This window comes from Anomaloglossus baeobatrachus, chromosome 5 (genome assembly GCF_048569485.1).
Source record: "Anomaloglossus baeobatrachus isolate aAnoBae1 chromosome 5, aAnoBae1.hap1, whole genome shotgun sequence".
In the NCBI taxonomy this organism is placed as follows: domain Eukaryota; kingdom Metazoa; phylum Chordata; class Amphibia; order Anura; family Aromobatidae; genus Anomaloglossus; species Anomaloglossus baeobatrachus.
The window spans coordinates 500,078,431-500,104,370 of NC_134357.1; the positions used below are offsets into that span (position 1 = coordinate 500,078,431).

At 47.9% G+C, this 25,940-nt stretch overlaps 1 protein-coding gene across 1 annotated transcript in view; it reads right to left on the reverse strand.

Moving 5' to 3' along the window:
* The window catches only part of LOC142312826 (uncharacterized), a 240,548-nt gene extending 219,034 nt beyond the window's left edge, over positions 1-21,514 (reverse strand). The window contains 1 exon segment of the mRNA XM_075351811.1: positions 21,468-21,514. The gene's annotated coding sequence lies outside the window, so the exon portion shown is untranslated.
* Between the last annotated feature and the right edge of the window lie 4,426 nt (positions 21,515-25,940).

Genomic DNA, 25,940 nt, shown 5'->3' on the forward strand with positions numbered 1-25,940 from the left:
AGTTGTATTCCAATAAATATTTTATGTTCTATCCAAATATCTTGATTATTGTATCATAAAAACAATTAAATGTCTGATGTTCACATTGTACTACAATAAATTTTTCACTTAAATATAAGCATTATACTAAATGTTATTATTTAGTAAAATATTCAGCACATTCTGCATTGCACTCCTGTCCCCAATTTATTATATATTTTAGGAGTCGGAGTCGGTGCATTTTATACCGACTCCGACTCCGACTCCACCAAAATGAGCTCCGACTCCGACTCCGACTCCACGACTCCGACTCCACAGCCCTGATTGGGAGAGGGGCATTTTTGGCGATGGGGGCGTCCAGGCGGCTGCCCATGCGCAGTGCTGGATTAGATATATCGATGATGTGTTTATTCTTTGGCAGGGTACAGCGGAGCAGCTCACCACATTCATGGATACACTTAACCAGAATTCTATTAATCTCAAACTCACATTTAAATTTGATTTACAGCAGATTGACTTTCTTGACATTTCCATTGGAGTTGACCCATGTCGGCAACTACAGACTAACGTCTTTAGGAAACCGACATCGGTCAACTCCCTTTTACATGCTTCATCTTCCCACACTTCTAGTACTATTCAGGCTATCCCGGTTGGTCAGTTTCTCAGGATGAAGCGGATCTGTTCTACTCCTGACAACTTCCAGGTCCAGGCTGACGATCTTGCCTCTAGACTGGTTGCTAGGGGCTACAGTCACCGTTCCATTAAAAAGGGTTACAATCGGGCTCGGAGTACCCAGAGACAGCAGCTTCTACAGCCCTCTGGTCGAGGGGATAGGGGATTCCGAGAGGTTCGCTTTATTTCAACTTTTAATCATGAATGGCAAACCATGCGCGATATTCTTAATAAATACTGGCCAATTCTGAAGAGCGACCCTAGCCTGAACTCTCATCTACCCGACCATCCACTTATGACGGCACGACGTTCCAGGAATTTAAAGGACTATCTCGTGCGCAGTCACTATGTTCCAGCTGTGTCCCATCCTTTTGGCCAAATTGCCCCCTTACATGGATGTTTCCCATGTGGCCACTGCCTTGCGTACACCAATGTCTCCCGCAGTAAGACCTTTATAACTGTAGATGGCAGCCGCACCTTTGATATCAGGTGTTACATTTCCTGTGCGACCTCGAATGTGGTCTATTATGCCACCTGCGGCTGTCCCAAGGTCTACATAGGTCTGACTTCACGGGAACTTCGAATTAGGGTCCGTGAACATGTGAGGGACATTGGTGCGGCCAAGACAGTGGTGGATACTACTACCCTTAAAACCCTGCCCCGACATTTTCGTAGCCATCATGACTGCAACAGCAAGTCACTTATGATTAAGGGCATAGACGCAATTCATGTTGGCAGCAGAGGTGGCAATATTAGGAAAATTCTTGCCCAGAAGGAAACAAAATGGATTACCATCCTGGGTTCCATGACCCCAGCTGGCCTGAATGAGTCCCTTAGCTTTGCCCCTTTCTTGTAGCTTTTCCCTCTCCTCCTCCCCTTCCCTTTTCTGGTACATTTGCCTTTCCTTTATTCTCCAGGATCGGCACATGTCCCAGAATTTTATAGTTTTTTAATTGTTTTTAATTTTTTCTTACTTTTTTTCTTTATTCATTTTTCATAGTTTTCTTTCTCCGTCCTGTGTGATCGGCATGCAACCACCACTGTCGGTTTGAAGAATCTACATTTGAGTATGTTGGATTTTGAATATATACTCGCCACGGACATCTAACATCATGCCCACTATTGGATGTATCTATTTTCTTATTCTCTGATTGGACTAACTCTTATACGTCTCTATGTGGCTTATTGTTGTTGCCCGGTGGTTACCATCTATGTTTACATACGTATTAGATCATCTTCAACTGTTATCTTCCCGACATGGATGGTGTGTTTGTGCGCATGCGCGGTCCGCGCTTGGTGTCCTGGCTTGCCGGACGGCGTCTCCTAGGTAATGGCGTGCAGGATTGGGAGCTACGTCTCCTCTCGTGCGCGCCCTGCCTGACGCCGTGCGCGCATCCCCGGCCGCCTGCGCCGACCGCGCATGCGCCGACTTCCCCACCATTCATTTGCTAGTAAATATCATGTGACTGGTCACCCGGCCTATTTAGTACTTCCGGTAACGGAGATAACTATATCCCTGACGGTCTGACGAAGCGTGCTACCCTGTACACGCGAAACGCGCGTTACCCTTCCTAGGGGGGTATCCAGACCTCTTTCTTCTGCACTACTGGCACTTTATCTTGTTACTCCTTGTCAAATAGGCTGCACTGGGTATGTTTTTGGACTGTATTTGTATTTATGCTGTTATTGTACTGTATTTTATCATTCCAGCCACTTGTGCAGCCCTTTGTATTATCAAGTGTTGTTTAATCTATTGTGCCAGCTTGATGTCATGCCTTTCTATCTTCTCCACGATACTTTCTTGTAATGATGATGTGTTCACCACTTAATAAATACTTGTTATTTTTTGCATACTAGCCACCTTTGTCCTCCTGTTTGTGAATGCTGCCTGTGGTTTGCATCTCCTTCCACGGTTCACTGCTATTGTGTTTTCCGTGGCTTCCTCCATTTGAGATTATGTTTCGAGCCTAATGGATTGCTATATATATATATATATATATATATATATATATATATATATATATATATATAATATGAGTAGAATTTAGACCGTGGTAAGAACGAAAACATTTCAACTGTCTCAGTTCTATGTCTGACATGGAAACGTAAACATTGGGGGGAGCTGTAGAATTATCGGGGATTGCGTGAATCTTTAGTATTGCAGTTTATAATAAAAATAACAAACTCCTATAAGAACACGGACATAAGCGTCCGTCGTAGAGAGAGCTCGGAGAATGATAGCAGGATTTAAGGAGATAAAAATTCTATTTATCAGCAGATATAATGGTAATTTGCAGGTAAGTCGGCGTGTGGATCACTAATTGTGGATTTATAAGTGTGCAGGTAATGAATTCGGCCGAATTCTATATTATGCACTTATTCATTTCCCATGACCTGCCTTTCTTTGTGTACCCTGTTTCTCTGCATCTTTTATGTGTGTAACTGACCATTCCATGAACCCCCCCTTCTCACTTTTCCTTATGACCCCCTTGTTATCTCTGCCTATGGTATCCTACAGCTGGGCTCAGCTTTGATTAAAATAATCAGGGTGAGCACCAGCCCCTCCCTTCTGTGATCCACCTGAGTGCTTTTCCAACACTATATATTTGCCCCATATTGTCAGCTTAGACATTGTTGGTGTGTGGATCACTAAGTGTGCAGATAATGAATTAGGCCGAATTAGAACGGAAGGTAACTGGATATGTGTCACCCAGGGCTATGGGGGTACTCGGTCCCAGGCCATATATGTATGAGGATGCTGTGTCACGGTTGTATAATGGCCGATGCCTGCTTCTGTGACCCTGGGGATGCTTTTGAAAAGGGGTTATATACAGGGAAGTGAAAGAGTTTGTATTGTGACGCCACTTGCGGGTTGCGGTTATGATGATGGAACTACCGCTGCACAGTCTGTTACCTCTGGGGCTGATGGTGGCAGCCTGGATGATAGGCCCTCCGCAAGTAGGGCTGGGACCCAGGGAGTGAGTGGAAGGGTCCATCGCAGAAAGAAGGGAGACCACACGATGGGGATGCAGTGCATTTTCTGTTTACTCACAGTGATATTGAGCTGTGGCCTTGAGGATGGCTGGTTCAGACCGCTGGTCCCTTTTGTGCCAGTGTGGTGACTACAAGTCTCTTGCCCCAACACCTCTCACGTGTTAGTGGGCCCCCGTAGCCTGGAGCGTTTGTGTGTCCCTTACTGTCTGTCGGCAGTCTCTCGTCCGTACGGCGGGCAGTGCGAATCCTGAAGGGTCAGTGTTCTGTTCTGGTCCCTGGCTCAATCTTTACTGCTGGCACTCCCGGATTCTTGGGTCAGTGAGGCCCGTGAAGGTCCCCTCACTGTGCATGTATTTGTCAGGTTGCCTGAAGCTGTCGCCTAACCTAGGGCCCTGTGCCCAGTCGGTGCTCTGGTTCCAGAGGTACCCTCCCTGGCAACCACTCTCCTTGCCACCTGGGTCACCGTTACACGACCCCATCTGGAGACACGTCCGTCCCCTTTAACTGTCACTACCAGACTCCTGTCTGACTGAGTGTCTGTGTCTCTTTCTCCCCTCCCACCGGGCTGCCTTGTATTGGACTAGACTGGCTCTGCCTCTGGGTGGCCATCTATTGCGTCCTGGACTAGTCAGTCATCCCTAATGGGGAGTGGGAAACTGGGGATGTTATGTGTTTAGGTGGTACTAGCAGTAGGCTTCCAGGTCCCTGGAGGTAGGCCCTGCATCTTTGTCAGGATGCAGTACCTAGTAGTGCCCTGAGATGTTCAGGGGCGCAACATTCCCTCTTGGTTAAACACAGGGGCAGTACAGATACATAGTCACTTTAAACAATGTTTGTGTTTCTTTTTACTTTCATCCCTATAATACTTCATTTTTTACTCACCCCTCAGATCCCTACACCCTGTAATGAACTATTCATCTCTCCCTCCATCCTACCCACCCATCTCACTCTCTCCACAGATCTGTTCCTCCACATAACACCCTGTGTCCCCAGAAACACACGACCACCTCTTGGCCTCTCCTGCTCCCACCTGCTAACACTCTCTCTGCTTCTCTTCACTGCTGGGGATATCTCTCCTAATTCTGGCCCTGCTCACCACATCCCCATTGTCACATCTAACTGCCATCCACAATCTAAGACAAATTTCCGCAACCCTTCTAACATTATACCCATTCACCCGGGCCCCACTCTCCCAGTCCCACTAACAGTAGCTCTATGGAACGCTCGCTCTGTCTGCAATAAACTGTCCTACATCCATGATCTTTTCATCACTAATAAACTTTCCTTCCTTGGTATCACTGAAACCTGGCACTCTGACACAGCCTCTCGTGCTGCACTTTCTTATGGTGGTCTCCATCTGTCTCACATCCCCCCGCCCCAGTAACAAGCATGGTGGAGGAGTTAGTTTGCTACTGTCCAAAAAATGCTCCTCTACACCAATTCCACTGCCACCTTCTGTTACTCTCCCCTCTATCGAGGTACACTCTGTTCGCATCTACACCCCCTCCAACTGGCTGTCATTTATCGCCAGCCACCTCCATGGCTAGCCACCTCCTTTTTTGACCACTTTACCACCTGGCTACTTCATTTCCTTTCCACAGACATCCCCACCATCATCATGGGTGACTTTAACATCCCCATTGACACTTCCCACTAATCTGTCTCTAAATTCCTAACACTTACTTCCTCCTTTGGCCTCACCCAATGGCTTTCTGCAGCTACTCACAAAGATGGCCACACACTAGACCTCATCTTCACCTGCCTCTGTTTCCTATCTAACCTCTCTAACTCACCTCTCCACCTGTCTGACCACAACCTACTCACATTCTCTTCTCCAAGTACACAACCTCCCTCCACAAACTTTCACACCCTCCCAGAAATATCAAACACCTTGATTTACAGGCACTCTCTCAATCCCTTCTCCCTCTCGCAGACATTGCTTCTTTACACGATGCAGATGCTGCTGCCACTTTATACAACACTACAATCTCTGCAGCTCTCAAATCAGCTGTCCCCATCACACACACCAATACCCGCACAATCAACAGGCAAGAATTGAAACGGGTTTCCAGAATCGCTGTGCGCAGATGGAAGAGGTCTCATTCAGCCGAGCACTTCATCACATAAAACAGGGCCTTGCCACTTTCAAGTCTGCACTCACTGCTGCAAAACAAACCTATTCTTATCTCTCATATCCTCTCTATCTTTGGCTCGCCCACCCCAGGGCTTTGGGACACCCGGTGCCGGGCCGGACTAGTCCGGGGGTAGTCAGCGGTGGCGGGGCCCGGCTCCGTGACCCTGGCGGGGTCAACTAAAGTGGCAGTGATGGGGGTGGTAATTAATAATAAAGTTTGTAGGTTATTCGTGACGCCACCTGTGGAATGCGGCTATGGAGCCGCTGCTGCTGGATGGGACCTCCGGGGCTGATGGAATGGCAGCTATGGTGGTTCTGCTCCCCACAGGTGGAGCGGTACCCCGGGGCAACCGTTGGTGCTTATTAAAGTCTATGGTGCAGGGCTACTCAGGTACTGTAAAGAACTAACACAGACAACAGTCTCTTTACCTTCTTTTCTTTTGCTTTGGGAACAGTCCAGTCCTGGGAGACCGTCACAGGTGGTGAAGGGGATCCGGTCGGCCTGGAAGTACCTGGGGTGATCTTTTTGGCCAGCTGAGTATGAGGCCTCCACCCTGCTCTTCTCTGTTTCTACAGGACCCTGCACTCTAGGTTTAGCAGTGGCCCTCTTGCTGCTGGGACTTGTGGTACGTCCCTCTCCCCGTGTGGTAGGCTGTGCAGGCCCTCTCTGATGCTTCCCTGCTGGGGTCCACACCGGGCCCTGATGATGCAGCTGTACCTTCGGGTTGTTTATGGGCCAAGGGACTTGCAGCTCTCCTGCCCTTTGGATTCATCTACCAGGAAAGGGTTTTACACCCTGGCAACCACAGACTCCGATGTCTAATTTTCAGTGTTCTCTTCTAAGGCGAACCGGAGCAAATCTGTTCTCCTCAGAATCTTCTCTCTGTGCCTCTCTGCAGCTCCTGCTTTTCTGGACTAAGCTATCTTAGCCCCAGGCCCCAGCTCGCAGGACTGCACTACTGTGCTCCTCTCTCCTTGAACTTCCCTCACAGACTAACTCCTCCCCCAGGTCAGGTTTAAGGAAGTGCTCCCTGGAACGCCAGGTTTAGAGCTCCCTCTGCTCGCCTGAGAGAGGAACAGTGTTGGATGTTGGTACTTACTGGCCAATAGACTTCCCCAATTACCTCCAGGCTCAGCATTAACCCTTAGGGAGGGGGCAACACTGTTGTAGCAACCAGATCTTGGGGCGCCACATCTCACAACCCTAAACAGCTATTCAACACTTTCAACGCTCTCCTCCATCCCCCAGCACTATCTCCCTCTCCTCTCATCTCAGCTGAAGACTTTGCCTCTTTCTTCAAGCAGACGATTGACAACATCAGAGCAAGCTTTGGCCCACAATCACCACAGCCCCTTCTCACAACTACTCAGCGTTCTTCCTCCAAATCCAGCTTCTCCACCATGACAGAAGATCATCTTTCCACTCTATTATCAAGATCACATCTCACAACCTGTCCGCTTGATCAACTCCCATCCCACCTCATCCCCAATCTCACCACAGTCTTCATCCCAACCCTAACCCATCTCTTCAACCTATCACTAAAAACTGGTGTATTCCCTCATGCTTTAAACATGCCTCAATTGGGGCGTGGGACCGGAAGTGCATGGAGTAAGAAGGTTGTGAGAGCTCCCTGCAGCTACAGCTATATAAGCACTCACTGCTCCAACTATACCCGTCGCTGGAGTGCAGGAGATGGTCAGGAGGCCTCCACAAAAGACAGCGATTCAAGCGGTACCTTCCTCATCATCAGCGCTGACACCAGGACCCCTGGACGCTTACCTCCACACCAGAGTGAAGAGGAAGAAGGAAGGTAAAATTGCTGCAGTGCAGGAGGGAAGCCACTGAAAATGGCACCAAGATGCTGCAGCAGGAGGGAGATCCAGTTTGTAATGACCCCAACACTCATCTAGGGGGACCCAAGGCATCAGGCAGTGGAGGGGAGGAGGGACAGAAGAAGGGGAATGCAGACAGAGAGGGAGAAGTCTCAGCAGGGAACATGAATGCACAGCAGATAATGTCAGAAACTGACTCTCCACTTCCTCAGTGCCTGAAAGCAAAGGGAACAACTGATAAGTTATCACAGTCCCAGGGGCTTAAGGTGGTGTCACACACAGCGACAACGACGTCGCTGCTACGTCACCATTTTCTGTGACGTTGCAGCGACGTCCCGTCGCTGTCGCTGTGTGTGACATCCAGCAACGAGCTGGCCCCTGCTGTGAGGTCATTGCTCGTTGCTGAATGTCCTGCTTCATTTTTTCGTCGTCGCTCTCCCGCTGTGAAGCACACATCGCTGTGTGTGACAGCGAGAGAGCGATGAAATGAAGCGAGCAGGGAGCAGGAGCCGGCATCTGGCAACTGCGGAAAGCTGTAACCAAGGTAAACATCGGGTAACCAAGGGAAGACCTTTCCCTGGTTACCCGATATTTACCTTCGTTACCAGCCTCCGCCGCTCTTGCTGCTAGTGCCGGCTCCTGCTCTGTGCACATGTAGCTGCAGTACGCATCGGGTAATTAACCCTATGTGTACTGTAGCTAGGAGAGCAAGGAGCCAGCGCTAAGCAGTGTGCGCGGCTCCCTGCTCTCTGCACTGTGACATGTAGCTGCAGTACACATCGGGTTAATTAACCCGATGTGTACTGTAGCTAGGAGAGCAAGGAGCCAGTGCTAAGCAGTGTGCGCGGCTCCCTGCTCATGTAGCGACGTTATGATCGCTGCTGCGTCGCTGTGTTTGACAGCTAAGCAGCGATCATAACAGCGACTTACAAGGTCGCTGTTACGTCACAGAAAATGGTGACGTAACAGCCATGTCATTGTCGTTATGTGTGACACCAGCTTTACAGAGGACCTGCACATGTCTGCAACCCCATCCATGACAAGATATGCGCAGCCACTGCTATTCTCCCTGTCAGATACCCCTCCCAGAAGAAGATTCCCAAGGTATATCAATGAGGGACTGGAGAATATATATGGCTCAACTGTCTACAAAAGAGGATCTGCAGTCACTGATGAAAGAAATAAAGGAAGTCTGTAGAACAGAAATTGCCATTCTCCGACAGGACATCCAGTCCATAGCCCAGAGAGTAGAAACCTTAGAAGATGATCATGATGAAACAAGAAAATATGTTGCCTGTCTTCAATCTACTGTAGCAGCGCAGCATAATACTCTCTGTGAATACCAGAGACACTTGGAAGATCTAGATAACAGGGGGCTCCGCCATAACATCAGGGTCAGAGGTCTCCCAGAACAGAATAGAGAAGAAAATCTGTTTATGACCCTCCAGACCATATTCAACAGCATCCTAAAATCTCCCTCATCACACAAGATAAGCCTTGACAGGGCGCATAGAGCAATCAGACCAAAGGATTCATCCCAAGCACTCAGAGACATTATTTGTTGTGTCATGGATTACAAACTCAAAGAGGATATTATGCTGCAAGCAAGGAAACTGCAAAATAGAGTATGAAGGCCACCCTCTCCAACTCTTGACAGACCTGTCATGGGTCACTCTTCAAAAGAGAAGGCTGCTCAAACCCCTTCTGGGCACCTTACGAGAGAAACAGACATGGCCGGCTTTAGGCATGTGCGACTTGTGCGGCCGCACAGGGCGCCGACGGCCATGCTTCAGGGGGGGCGCCGCAGAGAGGTAAGAAGTTAATTTCCTGCCTCTCTGTGCGGGCGGCCGGCCGCCTCTCTGCGCGGGCGGGCGGCCGGCCGCCTCTCTGCGCGGGCGGGCGGCCGGCCGCCTCTCTGCGCGGGCGGGCGGCTGCCTCTGCGCGGCTGGATATCTGTCTTTGCGGGCAGCGGTGGCTGTGTGGAGCAGGCCGGTGTGGCTGATGTCCCAGATGCTCTGGGTTCAAATGATGGCGTCCGGGGCGGCGCATGTGCAGATGGAGCCCTTAGCTCAAGATCTTGTCATTGAACTGAGAGCTCAATCTCCTCCGGAGGCCATTTCTTTGAAGCCCGCACCGCTGACAGAGCATCTGGGACACCCGCCGCACCAGCCTGCTCCACACGGCCAGCACAGCTTCCGCTGCCAGCACCGCCACACCGTTCCCACCGCCGTGCCTGCCTCCTGTGACTCTGCTCCCACTCTAGTAAAGAGAAACCAAGGAAAAAATTGTGAAAACATACCCTGCTGTAACTAAATAAAAGCATAGTGCATATAAACATAGGGTACTTAGTAAACACTGTTTTTGATCAAAAAAAGCATAAAGCTATCCCACCAACGCCAAGGTGTACCCAGTTGGGATAGTACCTACACTCTCTAATATTAAAACCTTACCATGGGTCTAAGGTTTATGTAGTTTTTTTGTATTCAGTGCAAATAGGGTGTGGCCCCCTTCTCAGCGAGCTGGACATTTCATTCTGTGAATCCCCCTGACTGTGTGTGTCCTGTTGGGACCCGGTCGCTCTCAGCCCTTAGCCACATTGAGGCCTATTTTAGACCCATGGTAAGGTTTTAATATTAGAGAGCGTAGGTACTATCCCAACTGGGTACACCTTGGCGTTGGTGGGATAGCTTTATGCTTTTTTTGATCAAAAACAGTGTTTACTAAGTACCCTATGTTTATATGCACTATGCTTTTATTTAGTTACAGCAGGGTATGTTTTCACAATTTTTTTCCTTGTTTTCTCTTTGACTCATGGCCAGTGTGAACAAGGTCTCACAAGTACCATGTATACCATCTCATACTCCGGCTCACTTTTTTGTTTTTCCCACTCTAGTAAGACAACAATGGAGTATAAGACGGACCCCATTTTTTACCTTTTTTTTATCTCTAAATTTGGGGTGCGTCTTATAATCTGGCACATCTTATAAAACAAAAAATATGGTATGTGCTTTTGTTACCATCAAGGATATGTGATTGTGTTCCTGAAGTGGGCATCATTTTCATGCAAGGGGTGGTGTGTGTGTGTGTGTGTGTGTGTGTGTGTGTGTGTGTGTGTGTGTCCTTACATAGTAGTATATTAATATGCACCATTACTGTAAAATGGCACCTCCTTGAAGCATAACCACATACACCCTTTGTAATAAAATGATGCCCCACTCCAGTCCATAAAAGGGAAGTCCACTACTTGGACAACCCCTTCTCATTCCCCTTGTTTGCTACAGAAAAATAAAGAAAGCTATACACCCCTCCATTGCAGCCTCGGTTCCAGCGATGTCTAAAACTGCGTTCCAGGGACATCTGTGACATTGTTATGACACACGAGCCCCAAAAGCAATCAGCGCCGGCTTTCTTATGCCCACCTTTGAACATTTCGGCAGAAATTCAGTGTAGCACTCACATCCTGCTCAAATGTCTGAAGGCGGAGAGAGAGACACTGGGCGCTGTTTGGTCAAGGGGCCTCATGGAACGCAGCTTTAGACATCGCTGGAACCGAAGCCGTACCGGAGGGGAGTATAGCTTTATTTATTTTTCTGGGGCAAACAAGGGGAATGAGAAGGGGATGTTGACATCCCTTTTATGGATTGAAGTGGGGCATCATTTTATTACAAAGGGTCTATGTGGTTATGCTTCAACAAATGGAATGAATAGGGGTTGTCAAATTTAGTGGACAGCCCTTTTAAAGGGGCTGTTCTTTTAGTAAATGTCTAACCTAAGGTGTAGGTTATTATATGAAATTATAATGCTGTTACGCAAACACCGTAAATTAAAAAAAAAAAAAAAAGAAACTTTGGTAAAAATCACTCCAAAAATGTTTTTTAGTCTTACTGAAAACACAAAAATTTAATAAAAAGCCAACAAAAGTCATATGTGAAGGAATAAGCCCTAAAAGCTCTTTTGAACGAAAAAAATTAAAAAAAGTTACAGCTCAGAATATGGCAATGCAAAAAGAAATTAATTTTTGTAAAATATTGCTTTTAGTGTGCAAACGTCGCAAAGTATAAAAAAATTGTATAAATCTGGTATAGTGTAATCGTTCTGACCCGAAGAATAAATCAGTCATCACTTTTATCACATAGTGAACTGAGCAAAAAATTTAAAAGAACAAGCGAATCACTGGTTTTCCCTCAAAAATCTGAATAAATAGCAATCAAGAACTGTTATGTACCCCATAATAGTACCAAAAATCCTTCAGCTTATTGCGCAAAAAATAAGCTTCCACACAGCCGTTCACTCCAAAAAGAAAAAAGTTACAGTTCTCACAATATGGCGATGAAAAAAATTTTTTTTTTTTTTTTTTTATAAAAAAAGCATTTTCACTGTGTGATCGAAGCTGAACAATATAAATCTGGTATCAATGTAACAGCACCAACAAAGAGAATCTGTCAGCAGCTTTTGCTACCTCACCAGAGATTACTGACTGCATCCGTTCTGACATATTCTAAGATTTAAGATTTTAGGCCTGTTTTGCATGTCAGTGAAAAACAGACGTTTTTCACTGACGTGTTAAAAGCGCATGTGTCCCTATGTGTGCCGTGATTCACAGCACACGTGGGTTGTCAATGTGCAATCTGTGATACATGATAGCACATGGAGATAAACTCACCTGCCCCCGCTCCTGCTGTCCGTGTTGCTGAACTCTCCGGCACTGCTGCATCTGGCCGCCGCTGTGTCTCCCCTCTGCAAGTACTTCCGGGTCGGCTGTGCCATGCATAAATGAATATGCATGACAGTAATTAGCCGGGCAGGAAGCAGCAGCCAGCAGAGGCCGGAGACAGCTGCAGAAGTTGAAAATAAAAATCACTTTATTTTCAATGTCCGTGTTTTTCTGGTACATGTTTCACGGATCACACCATAGTGTGGTCTGTGGGACATCAGTGATGCCGGAAAAAAGCGGACATGTTTCTGTGCACAACAGATAAAGCGTGTGAGCAACAGGGAGTACCTGCCTAAAAAAGCGCTGCAAATACACCATAGCAAAGGGACATGATGCACAGCAATTTCAAAATGATTTTGCTGTGTCCATGTTCCGTCTTTGGTTAATTATTTTAGCTGCTGTAGGCTTCAAAAGCATACATATAGACTTTCAGGATGTTTTTTGCAAATGATTTTTATTTTTTTTTAAATAACTAAATTGCAGTATGCTTAGGGCGAGGCTTTTTTGTCATGTTACAGTACATGAAAAAAACAAACGCAGCAGAAAAGCAATACAACCGGGCACCGGGGTCTTGTGATCTGCAGCCAATCAGCGGCTGCTTCACTATCCCTCTTTCAAAACTGTAATCCAGCTGCTGCTGCTTTATGACTTCCTCTGGATGTCAGTTTTATCTAAAGGATGAGAGAGTAAACCAGCTGCTGATTGGCTGCAGATCGCCTGTGACATGGTTTGGGGGCACCAAAGGGTAATTTGGCACAGGGCGCCATTTAGCCTAAGGCCGGCCCTGGAAACAGATTCTCTACAGGTGGGGCTTTCCTTTCAGCCTATCAGCCAGAAGAAACGGTCGTACAGCCATGATTAAGAGTGCAGCTGATGTACCTCATTTTTGAGAAATATTAGAGATCCCTGTCCCAAAAATGTCTAACTGGGAATTAACACCTCCACAACCACCACCCTGGGCTGTATGGCAGCAGGTTACATCTAAAAGGCGCCGTTCACCTCCATCCTCTCCAGCGCATCAGGGTCGAGTAGACCAATATTCAGGAAAAAAGAGGCAGAACACTAAAGCTTTACACGCTGCGACATCGCTAACGATATATCGTCGGGGTCACGGTGTTTGTGACGCACATCCGGCATCATTAGCAACATCGCAGCGTGTGATAGCTAGGAGCGACGATCAACGATCGCAAAAACCTCACAAATCGTTGATTGTTGACACGTCGCTCCTTGTCATAATATCGTTGGTGGTGCATGCCGCTGGTTGTTTGTCGTTCCTGCGGCATCACACATCGCTATGTGTGACACCGCAGGAACGACGACCATCTCCTTACCTGTGCCCACTGGCAATGAGGACTGAAGGAGGTGGGTGGCATGTTCCGGCCGCTCATCTCCACCCCTCCTCTGCTATTGGGCGACGTGTCAACGATTTTTGACGTTTTTGCGATCGTTGCTCCTGGGTGTCACACGCTGCGATGTCACTAACGATGCCGGATATGCGTCACTAACGACGTGACCCCGACGATATATCGTTAGCGATGTCGCAGCGTGTAAAGCACCCTTAATTCCTGGAGCGGATCAGGCTTTAGAGATAGATAATTTTGTTTACACTCCTATATTGTTCAAGGACACTCCACCAAAGGGTTTTTTTTCCCCTATCTTCCCTTGTTCTATTTTTTTTATGGAAGTTGGGAAAACTAATACTGTGAAGCAGCTGTTGATGCATATATTGGTAATGTACTTAAATGGCATTTGTTGTCACCCTCCTTCCCCAGTGTGCTTTTCTACCCTGTGTCACATTGATTCATTCTACGTGAGGCGATCTAAACTGTTCATGATCCTGTGGAGCAATCTGGCTACCATTCCAACGGGCCGGGGGTGAGGCATTGGCCAAAATTAGGTAAGACCCAGAAGACTGGGTACAATTTTGCATCTGACCACACGAACCATTCCCATGATTCGTATAGTATCCATAAATACTAAAGCGGGCTTTACACGCTACGACATCGCTAATGCGAAGTCGTTGGGGGTCACAGAATTTGTGATGCACATCCGGACGCATTAGCGATGCCGTTGCGTGTGACACCTATGGAGCTGCAGGTATGAAGTAGTTCGTCGTTCCTGCGGCAGCACACATCGCTCCGTGTGACACCGCAGGAACAAGGAACCTCACCTTACCTGCCGCCGGCCCCAATGCGGAAGGAAGGAGGTGGGCGGGATGTTACGTCCCGCTCATCTCCGCCCCTCCGCTTCTATTGGGCGGACGCTCAGTGACGTCGCTGTGACGTCGCACGGACCGCCCCCTTAGAAAGGAGGCGGTTCGCCAGTCACAGCGACGTTGCCGGGCAGGTAAGTATGTGTGACAGGTCCGGAAGATGCTGTGCGACACGGGCAGCGATTTGCTCATGTCGCACGACCGTTGGGGGCGGGAACGCACGCTAGCGATATCGGTAGCGATATCGGTACCGATATCGCAGCGTGTAAAGTAGCCTTTAGGGGTTAAATTCCAATAGTAAACGGAGATTAGCCCTGTAGGAGTTAAAATCCCTGAAGACGGATGTGGCCTTTATACAGGAAACCCATCATGAGAGTTTGGGCTCATTCCAATTTGCGAAGGGAAAATTCCCTATGGCATATGTAGCTCCATGCCACAAAAAAAAGAGCAGGGGTGGCTATCCTTATAGCTATAGGATGCCCGATTCAAATTACCAAATCCATTATAAATCCAAAGGGTCGCTACATTATCTTGACGGGATTACTGAAAGGTACCCCAAAGGTACCCTGTGTAATATTTATGCACCAAACGTAGGGCGAATACCTTTTTTGGAACGGGTCCTTGCTAAAGTAACACGAGAACTTCCTTCTACATTGTTTCTGGGTGGTGATTTTAATCTACCATTCTCGGAGGTGAGGGACAGAAGTTCTGCGAGTGGCCAGCAACCAGGGGCACATTTAATCAGACAAGCAAAGGCCTTTCGTGCCTTGATACATAAACATGCGCTCTTTGATCTGTGGCGGGTAATCAACCCCACAGTACACGTTTTTCTCTCACCCACATTCAATGCATACACGCATGGACACCTTCTTGGGAAATTTGCCAGCCTGACGTGTCACTAAAAACTCGGACATTGGTCATATTACATGGTCAGATCATGCCCCAGTCCTAATTGATGTCTGTGAGTCTACTTCAACCAGGAGGGTATGCCATTGGAGATTAAACGATTGAAGACGCCCATGCATCAATCTAAGCTTCAGGACCACCTGGAGAAGTACTTCCAAATAAATGGTGGGTCTGTTTCCTCACAGACAACTTTATGGGAGGCACATAAGTCAGTCATGAGGAGGAATTGTATCTCCTTGGTATCTCGCCTTAAGAGAGATTAAGAGATGCAGCGTAAAGAGTTTACGGATCAGCTGGCAAAGCTGGAGCAGGAAATGCTTATACATCCTTCTACTTCCAAACTAAAATCCCTTGTAATGGTGAGAAATAAGCTGAATGACCTGGCAATTCAGAAAGTAGAGAAATTGCTGGTTTATACCAAACAGAGGTACTACGAAAAAGGTAACAAATCCCATTCGATACTAGCAGCGCAGCTCAGAAGCCATACAGCGCAATCCACTCCCATGGCCATTAGAGATGCACAGGGGCACTTGACATATGACCCCCAGAAACACGCAGATGCGTTTAGAGACTACTATGCCAAATTGTATTCACTCCCATCAACCCTTCCGAGAGATGCAGAGGCGAGAGATTGCCTAATCAATGAGTATTTGGCAGCTCGGTCACTGCCAAAATTAAATGCAGCAGCCCTAAATACACTTAATCTCCCGATTACTGTTGAGGAATTGACCTCCACGATTAAAGAGCTCCCGAATGGGAAAGCACCAGGTCCAGATGGATTTTCATATCTGTATTATAAAATATTCCAAAAGTACGCTTGTCCCCGATATGCAGACCCTATTTAACTCTTTTTTAAACGGCGCGCCAATACCCACAATGTTAAGATCTCATATAACGGTGATCCCAAAGCCTGGAAAGCACCCTGCAGATTGGGCAAGCTATTGCCCAATATCGCTACTCAATGCGGACTTAAAAATATTTGCGAGAATATTAGCCACCAGGTTGTTGGTGTTACTCCCCCAGCTAATACACGAAGATCAGGTGGATTTTATATTAGATATACAGGCAGACGATAATACTAGACGGACAATAAATCTTATAGATGCATTGAATCATCAGAAAGGGGAAGGCTTGCTCCTGAGCCTAGATGCAGAAAAGGCGTTTGATAGATTAGGTTGGCCTTGTCTGTTCAATACTCTTAAAAGATTTGGTATAGAGGGACCATTCCTGCATGCTATTCGCACTTTATATACAAACCCTGAAGCTGTGGTAAAACTCCCTCATGCTTCGTCCTCGGCCTTCAGTGGGTAAATGGATAGATGTGGTGCGGACCTGGTTGGCCCCTGTTCATCCGGCTACTTTGCTGTGGATGAACTCTCCAGGCACCCGTGATAGACTCCTGCTGGGGCCTATGGCGTTCACAAGACGTGTCTGGCGGCTGGCTATAAATTCTTTTCTGCTCATCTCGGCAAATTCCCCATTGATGCCATTCCTATATACTCCAGCTTTGAAGGATAGCATGGATAACAAGATGATTGGTCCATGGGTTTGTGCACGGCTTTTCCGATATATAGACATAATAGACCCACGCACATATACGATACTGCCCTTCTCGACATTACAGGAGAGATTTAGAATCCCTGGGGAGGCTTTTTATATTTAAGCACTAATATGTCATCTGGCCATATCTACGATTAAATCCACTACTTTCCCTAAACCCACCCCATTTGAGGGCATATGTATGATCGGGGCTTCAACGAAGGGGATAATCTCATGCTTATATAATATGCTGACCTCGCATGTAGAGATAAAACACTCATATATGACAAAATGGGAGACATATTTGGGGAGGGCGATCTCGAGACAGATGTGGCAGGCTATTTGGGATCGAACGGCAAAGACGTCTATATGCACCGCATGAAAAGAAAACCAATATAAGATTTTAATGCATTGGTATCATACTGCAGAGGTGCTTGGTAAACCTTTCCCTAATGCGTCAGACCAGTGTTGGAGATGCGCGAGAGATAGAGGATCTCTCACTCATATCTTTTGGGACTGTGAGGTTCTTGCTCCTTTCTGGAAAGGGGTTGAGAAATTGGTTCATGAGGTTTTGGGGTTTGAGGTTCAGCTATCTTCTTAATGTTCCGCCTTTAGGGGCCTGAAAAAACTCGGCTAGGTTGCTCCTCCACATATGGAACTCGGCGAAGTGCTTGATAGCCTTTTCGCCCTACACTTCAAGATCTGGAACTATGGATACAAGAAACAAAGCGGATGGCGTACCTTACTGCTTGTATAAACAATCAGCTGGAAAGGTTTCAACAAATATGGACACCATGGGATCTTTTTATGGACGATCACAACTAGTTAGATTAAAAGATGAATATATCGTATTTTTCGGACTATAAAACGCACCGGACTATAAGACGCACCCTGGTTTTAGAGGAGGAAAATAGGAAAATAAAACTTTAAGCAAACAAATGTGGTCATGACACACTGTTATGGGGCGAGGATCTGCTGCTGACACTGTTATGGGGGTAATGTCCCCAAATTCTCTACTAAGGTACCCCATCCTGGTAATGATCCTCCTGCCTTGTACATGATCCTGCTATAAACCCCCATCTTGCTCATATACCCCCATCCTGCTCATATACCCGCATCCTATTGATATACCCGTATCCATCCTGCATCATATACCCCCATCCATCCTGTTCATATACCCCCATCCTGTTCATATACCCCCCATCCATCCTGCTCATATACTCCCATCCTGCTATATGCCCCCATCGTGCTCATATACCATCCTGGTATATGGCCTGTATCCTATAGCACAGAGAAAAAAAAAATAAACGTTTATACTCACCTTTTCCTCACTCCCTGCAGCACCGATCATCTTCCTTTCTGCACCGCGGACTTGTGTGTGTGGAGCCGTTCCCCTGCAGCATCGCGATGTCTTCCTGTCTGTGCCGATCAGCTGATCAGCACAGATCAGCTGACCGGCACAGACAGGAAGACATCGTGTGCTGCAGGGGGACGGCTCCACACACGGGGACGGGTGAGTACACTGATTCACTGCACCCCGCGCTGATGATGACGCGCGGGGGGCAGTGAATACAGCCGCACATGATCACTCCAGGCTGTAATTGCCAGGGGTGATCATGCCGACCGGCTCTTTACTATGCGCGCGTACCCGCTCGTCCTCCCGTCCACCTGTCAGTGCCGGCTTCTGCGCTGAGAGATGGGCGGGAGGATGGGCGTGCATATGTAATGAGCGGGCCCACGTGGTCACAGCAGGCTGCTACAGCCTGCTCGTGCCCCCGATGACCCGCTGCACCGTAGCACCCTCATTCCCGGCCGCAGCCCTATAGTCAGACCATAAGACGCACCCCCAACTTTCCCCCAACATTTGGGGGAAAAAAAGTGCATCTTATGGTCCGAAAAATACGGTATTTCAGTGATATATATAGATGTCTCTTGTGGCTCATATGTTAAATGTCCCTTCCTGCCTTCCCTGTTCCCTCCTTTCCTTGTATCTCCCTCAGATTTGAAAACAATATCTGTCTATGCAATTGATTTTGATACTCACTTGCAAATCTTGTTAATAAATAAACAGTTTATAAAAAAAAACATGCCTCAATTACACCCATACTCAAAAAGCCCTCCCTTGACCCTCCCTCTGTGTCAAACTATCATCCCATATCACTTCTCCCCTATGCCTCAAAACTACTGGAACAGCATGTCCATCTTGAACGGTCCTCACACCTCTCTTCCTGCTCCCTCTTTGACTGTTTAGAATCTGGCTTCCGACCGCATCATTCCACTGAAACTGCCCTAACTAATGTCACTAACAACCTACTAACAAATAAGAAATAACGTTTGGAACTCCATTCTATGTCTGAACTGGGTGCAAAAACCTAAAAAAAAAAGAAGATAGAATGGAGTTCCAAACGTTATTTCTTATTTGTTAGTAGTTTTTCGTTTGTGAACCCTCCCCATACACACCTATTGCCAATCCACATCGTATATATAGCCTGGGTCTCAGCTTCCCATACACGGTAAGTTTTTTAACTGCATGAGAGGACACACACAAGCTAGGGACCCCAACGTAGAGAAATACTTTGGCGTAGTGTTGGGGCTCTATTGCATTGATCAATTCAGTAGCTAAATTTCTCTTGATTCATATATTCATGGCAGTAATGCAGGTTCCATTTTTCACATTTCATTCTTACATATAGCTATTGAACTTTTCATGTCAGTATTCACACAGCAGTTTCTGCTATTACATGTATTCCCCTTACATAGTCACTGGTGTGCATACCTTATCTCCCCATACTAACAACCTACTAACCGCCAAAGCCAAGCAACACTACTCTGCCCTCCTCCTCCTCCTGGACCTGTCCTCTGCCTTTGACACAGACCATTCCCTTCTACTACAAATTCTCTCATCTTTGGGCATCACAGATTTGGCCCTATCCTGGATCTCCTTATACTGAACCGACCGAACTTTCAGCATTTCCCCCTATCTGTCGGTGTCCCTCAAGGTTCAGTTCTAGGACTCCTGCTGTTCTCCATCTACACCTTATGCCTAGGACAGCTCATAGAGTCCCACGGCTTTCAGTATTACCTCTACACTGCTGATACGCAGATCTACCTCTCTGGACCTGACTTCACCTCCCTACTAACCAGAACCCCACAAAGTCTGTCTGCTATTTATCCTTTTTCTCTGCTTGATTCCTAAAACGGAACATGGACAAAACAGAATTCATCATCTTTCCTCCTCCTCACTCAACCCCCCTGCCTAACATATCCATCAATGTCAATGGCTGGTCACTTTCACCAGTCCCACGTGCTCGCTGCCTGGGAGCAACTCTAGTCTCTGAGCTCTCTTTCAAGCCACACATCCAAGCCCTCTTCACCTCCTGCCGCCTCCAACTCAAAAATATTTCCCGGATCTGTACATTCTTTTCCCAAGAAGCTGCAAAAACCCTATGGCATGCCCCTATTATCTCCCGCCTGGATTATTGCAACCTCCTGCTCTGTGGCCTCCCTTCTAACAGTCTCACACCCCTACAATCTATTCAAAACTATGCTGCCCGACTAATCCACCTCTCCCCCCGCTACTCCCCGACCTCTCCTCTCTGCCAATCCCTTCACTGGCTTCCCATTGCCCAATGACTCCAGTTCAAAAGCTTAACCATGACATACAAAGTCATCAACAACCTGTCTCCTCCCTACATCTGTGACCTATTATCCCGGTACTTACCTGCACATAACCTCCGATCCTCACAAGATCTCCTTCTTTACTCCCCTCTCATCTCCTCTTCCAACAATCGCATCCAAGATTTCTCCCGTGCCTCCCCCTTACTCTCGAATGCTCTGCCACAACACATCAGACTCTCACCTACCTTGACAAGCTTCAAAAGGAACCTGAACACCCACCTCTTCCGACAAGCCTACAACCTGCCATAACCCTCAGTCTGATACGGCACCGCACGACCAGCTCTACCCTCACCTACTGTATCCTCACCTATCCCTTGTAGACTGTGAGCACTCGCGAGCAGGGACCTCTCTCCTCCTGTACCAGTCTGTGTTTTGTACTGTTTATGATTATTGTACTTGTCCCTAGTATGTACACCCCTTTCACATGTAAAGCGCCATGGAATAGATGGCGCTATAATAATAATAGGTGTTTTACTCTTGCTCACTTGCAGTCATCGGGCTGATGAGCGCAGAAGAATCACTCCTCGCCTCACTGATTGACCGCCTGCGCATACAAGCGCATGTTACATCGCCAGTACATGTACAGCGTATATTAGGAAGGGGTTAAAAATGACTCATGAATATAAAAAGCTAAAACTACAGCTAGTCACAAATGATAATCAAAAATCTGTCTTTTGGAATATAGAAGGTTATTAAGTGATATGTATCCCAGAATGGCGCCCATGAAAAATATAAATGCTAATGTGCTGACTGGTTTTGAAGCGGTTAAAGCCCCTTGCACCCAGTAATGGGGAGTCTCCTCATACCTCCTCCTGCAGAGCCGCACACTGGATAATAGATGCTAGACTGTATGGGCTCCTTCCAGGTATGACGTCATTTCTGTCACGTGATAGGGGCGTGTTCAAAATGCAACTGTGCTTACAGGACCTGTGATGATGTCACATGGAGGGGAGGAGTCAGGGGTCACATGACCAGCTCCTCAGTGTGTGCAGGACTCTGCTGGATGAGGTGACTTTTTTTCCTCTCAACTGCAACTCTGTAGAGATATCATCTAATTGCCCTCCTTTGCCTCAAAGTATTAGGGTATGTGCGCATGTTGCTTTTTACCTGCTTTTTACCTGCTTTTTTGCTGCTTTTTCTTCTGCGCTGTTTAATGCCAAAATGGATGTGTTCTTCTATTCAAGCAAAGTCTATGGGAATTTGGGTTTCTTGTTCACACTATGTTGTTCAAACTGCAGCCTTTTTGTGGCAGAACTTTGGTCAAAAACTCAGCTTTGCAGTGCAAAACCCAAATGGCAAAAACAATTGACATGTTGCTTCTTTGAAAAGCAGAGTTTTTGACCAAAGTTCTGCCTCAAAAAGGCTGCAGTTTGAACAACATAGTGTGAACAAGAAACCCAAATTCCCATAGACTTTGCTTGAATAGAAGAACACATCCATTTTGGCATTAAACAGCGCAGAAGAAAAAGCAGCAAAAAAGCAGGTAAAAAGCAACGTGCGCACATACCCTTAGAGTTTCTTGAAAGGTACTAAATGCTCCCTTCCTTTTGGATGTGCACAATTGCACTTCATTAGGACTTCCCAGCTCTGTATATAGTGTGCATTGGGCATCAGACTATAGAGTTTAAAGGGAACCTGTCACCAGGGCCGGCCTTAAGGCCGCTTTACACGCTACGACATCGCTAGCCGATGCTAGCGATGCCGAGCGTGATAGCACCCGCCCCCATCGTACGGCCGATATGTGGAGATCGCTGCCGTAGCGAACGTTATCGCTACGGCAGCGTCACACGCACATACCTGCCTAGCAACGTCGCTATGACCGGCGAACCGCCTCCTTTCTAAGGGGGCGGTTCATTTGGCGTCACAGCGACGTCACTAAGCGGCCGCCCAATCAAAGCGGAGGGGCTGAGATGAGCGGGACGAACATCTCGCCCACCTGCTTCCTTCCTCATTGCGGGCGGGCGCAGGTAAGGTGAGGTTCCTCGTTCCTGCGGTGTCACACGTAGCGATGTGTGCTGCCGCAGGAACGACGAACAACATCGTTACTGCAGCAGAAACGATATTCAAGAATGGACCCCCATGTCACTGATGAGCGATTTTGCACGTTTTTGTGACGATGCAAAAATCACTCATAGGTGTCACACGCAACGACATCGCTAAAGCGGCCGGATGTGTGTCACAAATTCCGTGACCCCCAACGAGATCGCTTTAGCGATGTCGTAGCGTGTAAAGCGGCCTTTAGCCTTAATGGTGCCCTGTGCAAAACTGCCCTTTGGCGCCACCCCACCCACCCCCCCCACTGATTTTTTTACCCAGTTTCCCAGGAAACAAAGGAGGACAGGAGGCCATTTTTTTTATATCCTAAGAAAATTGATCTCTTCAAATGTACAATAAACTCCTCCAGATTTGTGCTAGAAAATCTGCATCTCAAATCCACATTAATGTCACCACGTCTGATCTCGTTCTTATAGGGGTCTTCTGATCTCGTCCATTTGTGCTGTATCCCTGGATATTACATTATGGATGGTACATGCGGATCTCACCAATGGGGCCACATGTATCTTGAGAATGAGGCGCTGCTGTTCTTCGTGGAGAGATGGTATAAATCCCTGTACACTTGGATGGGAGTTCTGCATCTCTGAACTGAGAGCGCCGCACGTCGTGGCCACATTGGTGGGATCAGAATCTACTATACAAATTCTGTGGATAAATATACCAGATGATACCAGGCAAGGTATGACTGAGCCGGCGGCTGATGCTGCGTATACTCCGGACCAAAAAGTCAAAAATACAGATGTTAAAAGGGATTGTAAGAAATTAGAAAAAAATCTCTGCTTTCTACATGATAAAGAGTCCTCAGGTTATAGGTGAATAACGAGAGGAGAGAGGAGTTTTTGAATGCATAAATAGTTTATTAAACACAAGGAAGGGGTTTTGGCGAGGACAATTAAAAACAAGTATGATGGGCAGGAACAACGGCAAATAGATATAAATATCTTTGTACCGCCCCAGGTCAGCAGCCGGGCTGCTCGGATCCGGATCTGCAGTGTGGCTCGAGGGATCTCCGGACCCGGGGGCCTCACGGACACTTCGAAATAAAAGGGGAGATGATGGTATGTGGGGATATTGTATACAGTCCGTGATGCCGACCACGGTGTGTGGTAAAATGGGGTACCACTGATGCTATTAGGGAGTACCCGGGGCGTTGGAATGGCAGCTAGCTGTTGTTAACCCTCCGTGGGTAGGGATGGATGCCCCGGGACCCAGTGTCTCTCTGCTGAGAATGGTGATTGCAGGGGCCAGCGCGACCGGATGGACTGGGGAAAGTTGGTGTACTATTGAAGAATTAACACAAGTCCGTGGCAAACCAAGGTGCCAGTGGCCGGAGGTCCGCGGCCGGGTGTATTCTGGTCCCTCACCCGGGGTGATGGTTTGTGTCACTTTCCTCTGCACTACTTTTGTTTCTTGTTGACTTCCCGGTATGAAACACGGGAGCCCGCTCCCGGGTACTTCTATTGGGAACCTTGCCCGCTGAAGCTGGCCCTTGGGATCTACTGGGCCCTGGCGGATTCCCTATCCCCCGCGGTGGGCTGTTGTCTGCTTTTGGGACTTTTGTTGGGACAGGACCTATAATCCTGTGCTCAATTAGTTAATTAGCAAGGCCGTTGGTTCCGGGTCCGGGCTTCAGGGTCCAAGTACCCCCTCTGTGCGCGGTTTCCGGATCGGTTCTCCGGTGTCGGTACCAGCGGGCTCCTACCCTGTCTCAGTCCACCTCGGATCTCCGGCAGCCGTCTTCCCGTCTCCTGTCAGACACTGACCACAGTCTGCCACCTAGCCAGAACGCCGGGGCTCCAACCCCGACGCCTTTGCTCTCTGACTTGCACTTGAACTCTCCTCTCTCACTCCTACTCCTTTCCACTCCAACCTTCAACTCAACAGAACTGAACTCATTCTTTTCCTTCCCCCGGATTCTCTAGACCTCTAGGTGGGCGTTGTCCTTCCGCCTGGTCCCGCCCACTGGTTTGCCTGTGCTACCCTGGGGGGGGGGGTGACTAGGGTTTTGTTGGCTTTGGTGTAACCCTGTGAAGAAGGTGTTATGCGGGGGGCCTATTCTATGTGTGACCACCTGGGGCACCAGGGCGTCATATTCCCCCTTGGTTTAATGCAGACCGTCCGCGGGCTGTCCGACTACTGACATTTCTTTTTCAGCAACTGTGGAATGCAAAAAAAAAAAAGGATAACAGGAATAATAACATTAAAACATTTTAAAACATTTCTTCCCTCACGGGAGGCACACTTCTTAAAGTTTCAAAAACAAAATTACTTTCCCATGGCACCCGCCACCCAATCAAACCTGCTCCCTGGTGCCACCGCTAAAACTGGTGGACACCCCTTTCCCAAGTCCAGGAACAGTTCCGGGTGACGCCCACATGGGCCGGGTAAAAAGTTTCTTACCCGGCAGACCTTGTCAAGGGCCCCAAGTCCAGGGGACCCCTGGCCTGGAGATTAGTCACCGGTTTCAGTAGTGACTGGGCTTCGGCCGACTCCACCGCAGGCCCTTCCTCCAATCAGCCTCTCCAGAGGCCGTGCTGGTGCTCAACAAGAAAGTAAGAGGGGATATTTACAAGGCCCAAAAGTTTTTGGGTTGGCCTGCCAGTTCTTGGCCTTGGTCCATTTTTAAAACAACATCATTTTTAAACGGGGGGTAACAACTGTTGGGTAGCCGGGAAACTGCTACCTTACTCCTTCTTTGTGGTTGAAGACGGTGGAGGGGGGTAGAGGCACAATTGCCCATCGACCTTTGCCTACTTTTTCACATCCAGGGCGAACCACCCCCTCTCTCCACAATGCCAGGTATACGAGACCATCTCTCCGGGTTCCAGGTCTCAGTTCGGGTGTCCTGTGGGCAGGTGAGGGGCTACATCCCTCCGGGATACAAACATTTCTACGTCCATTTCCGGCTCATAAATGAACCCCCACCCCTTTTAACGGACCTGCCCAAAGTAAGTCGGGCCCCGCACCCGGAAGGTGGCTTGCCGGAAGTGTTCTTTTTCTTGATATGTCCGGGACAACACCTCCACCTTTCTCTTCTCCCGGGCAGTGATCTCCTTTCTTAGCTACCTCTGCTGCCGCTCCCAGTACGGGGCACGGTCTTCGGGCTCCTCCTCCTGCTCGGGAGCTCGGCTCATGCGGATGCTCTCAGTGCCGGCTACGACCAGCTCCATTCTCGGCTGAGAGCTCCGCTCCAACTTAGCCTGCTCGGCTCCCCTGCAGGTGTA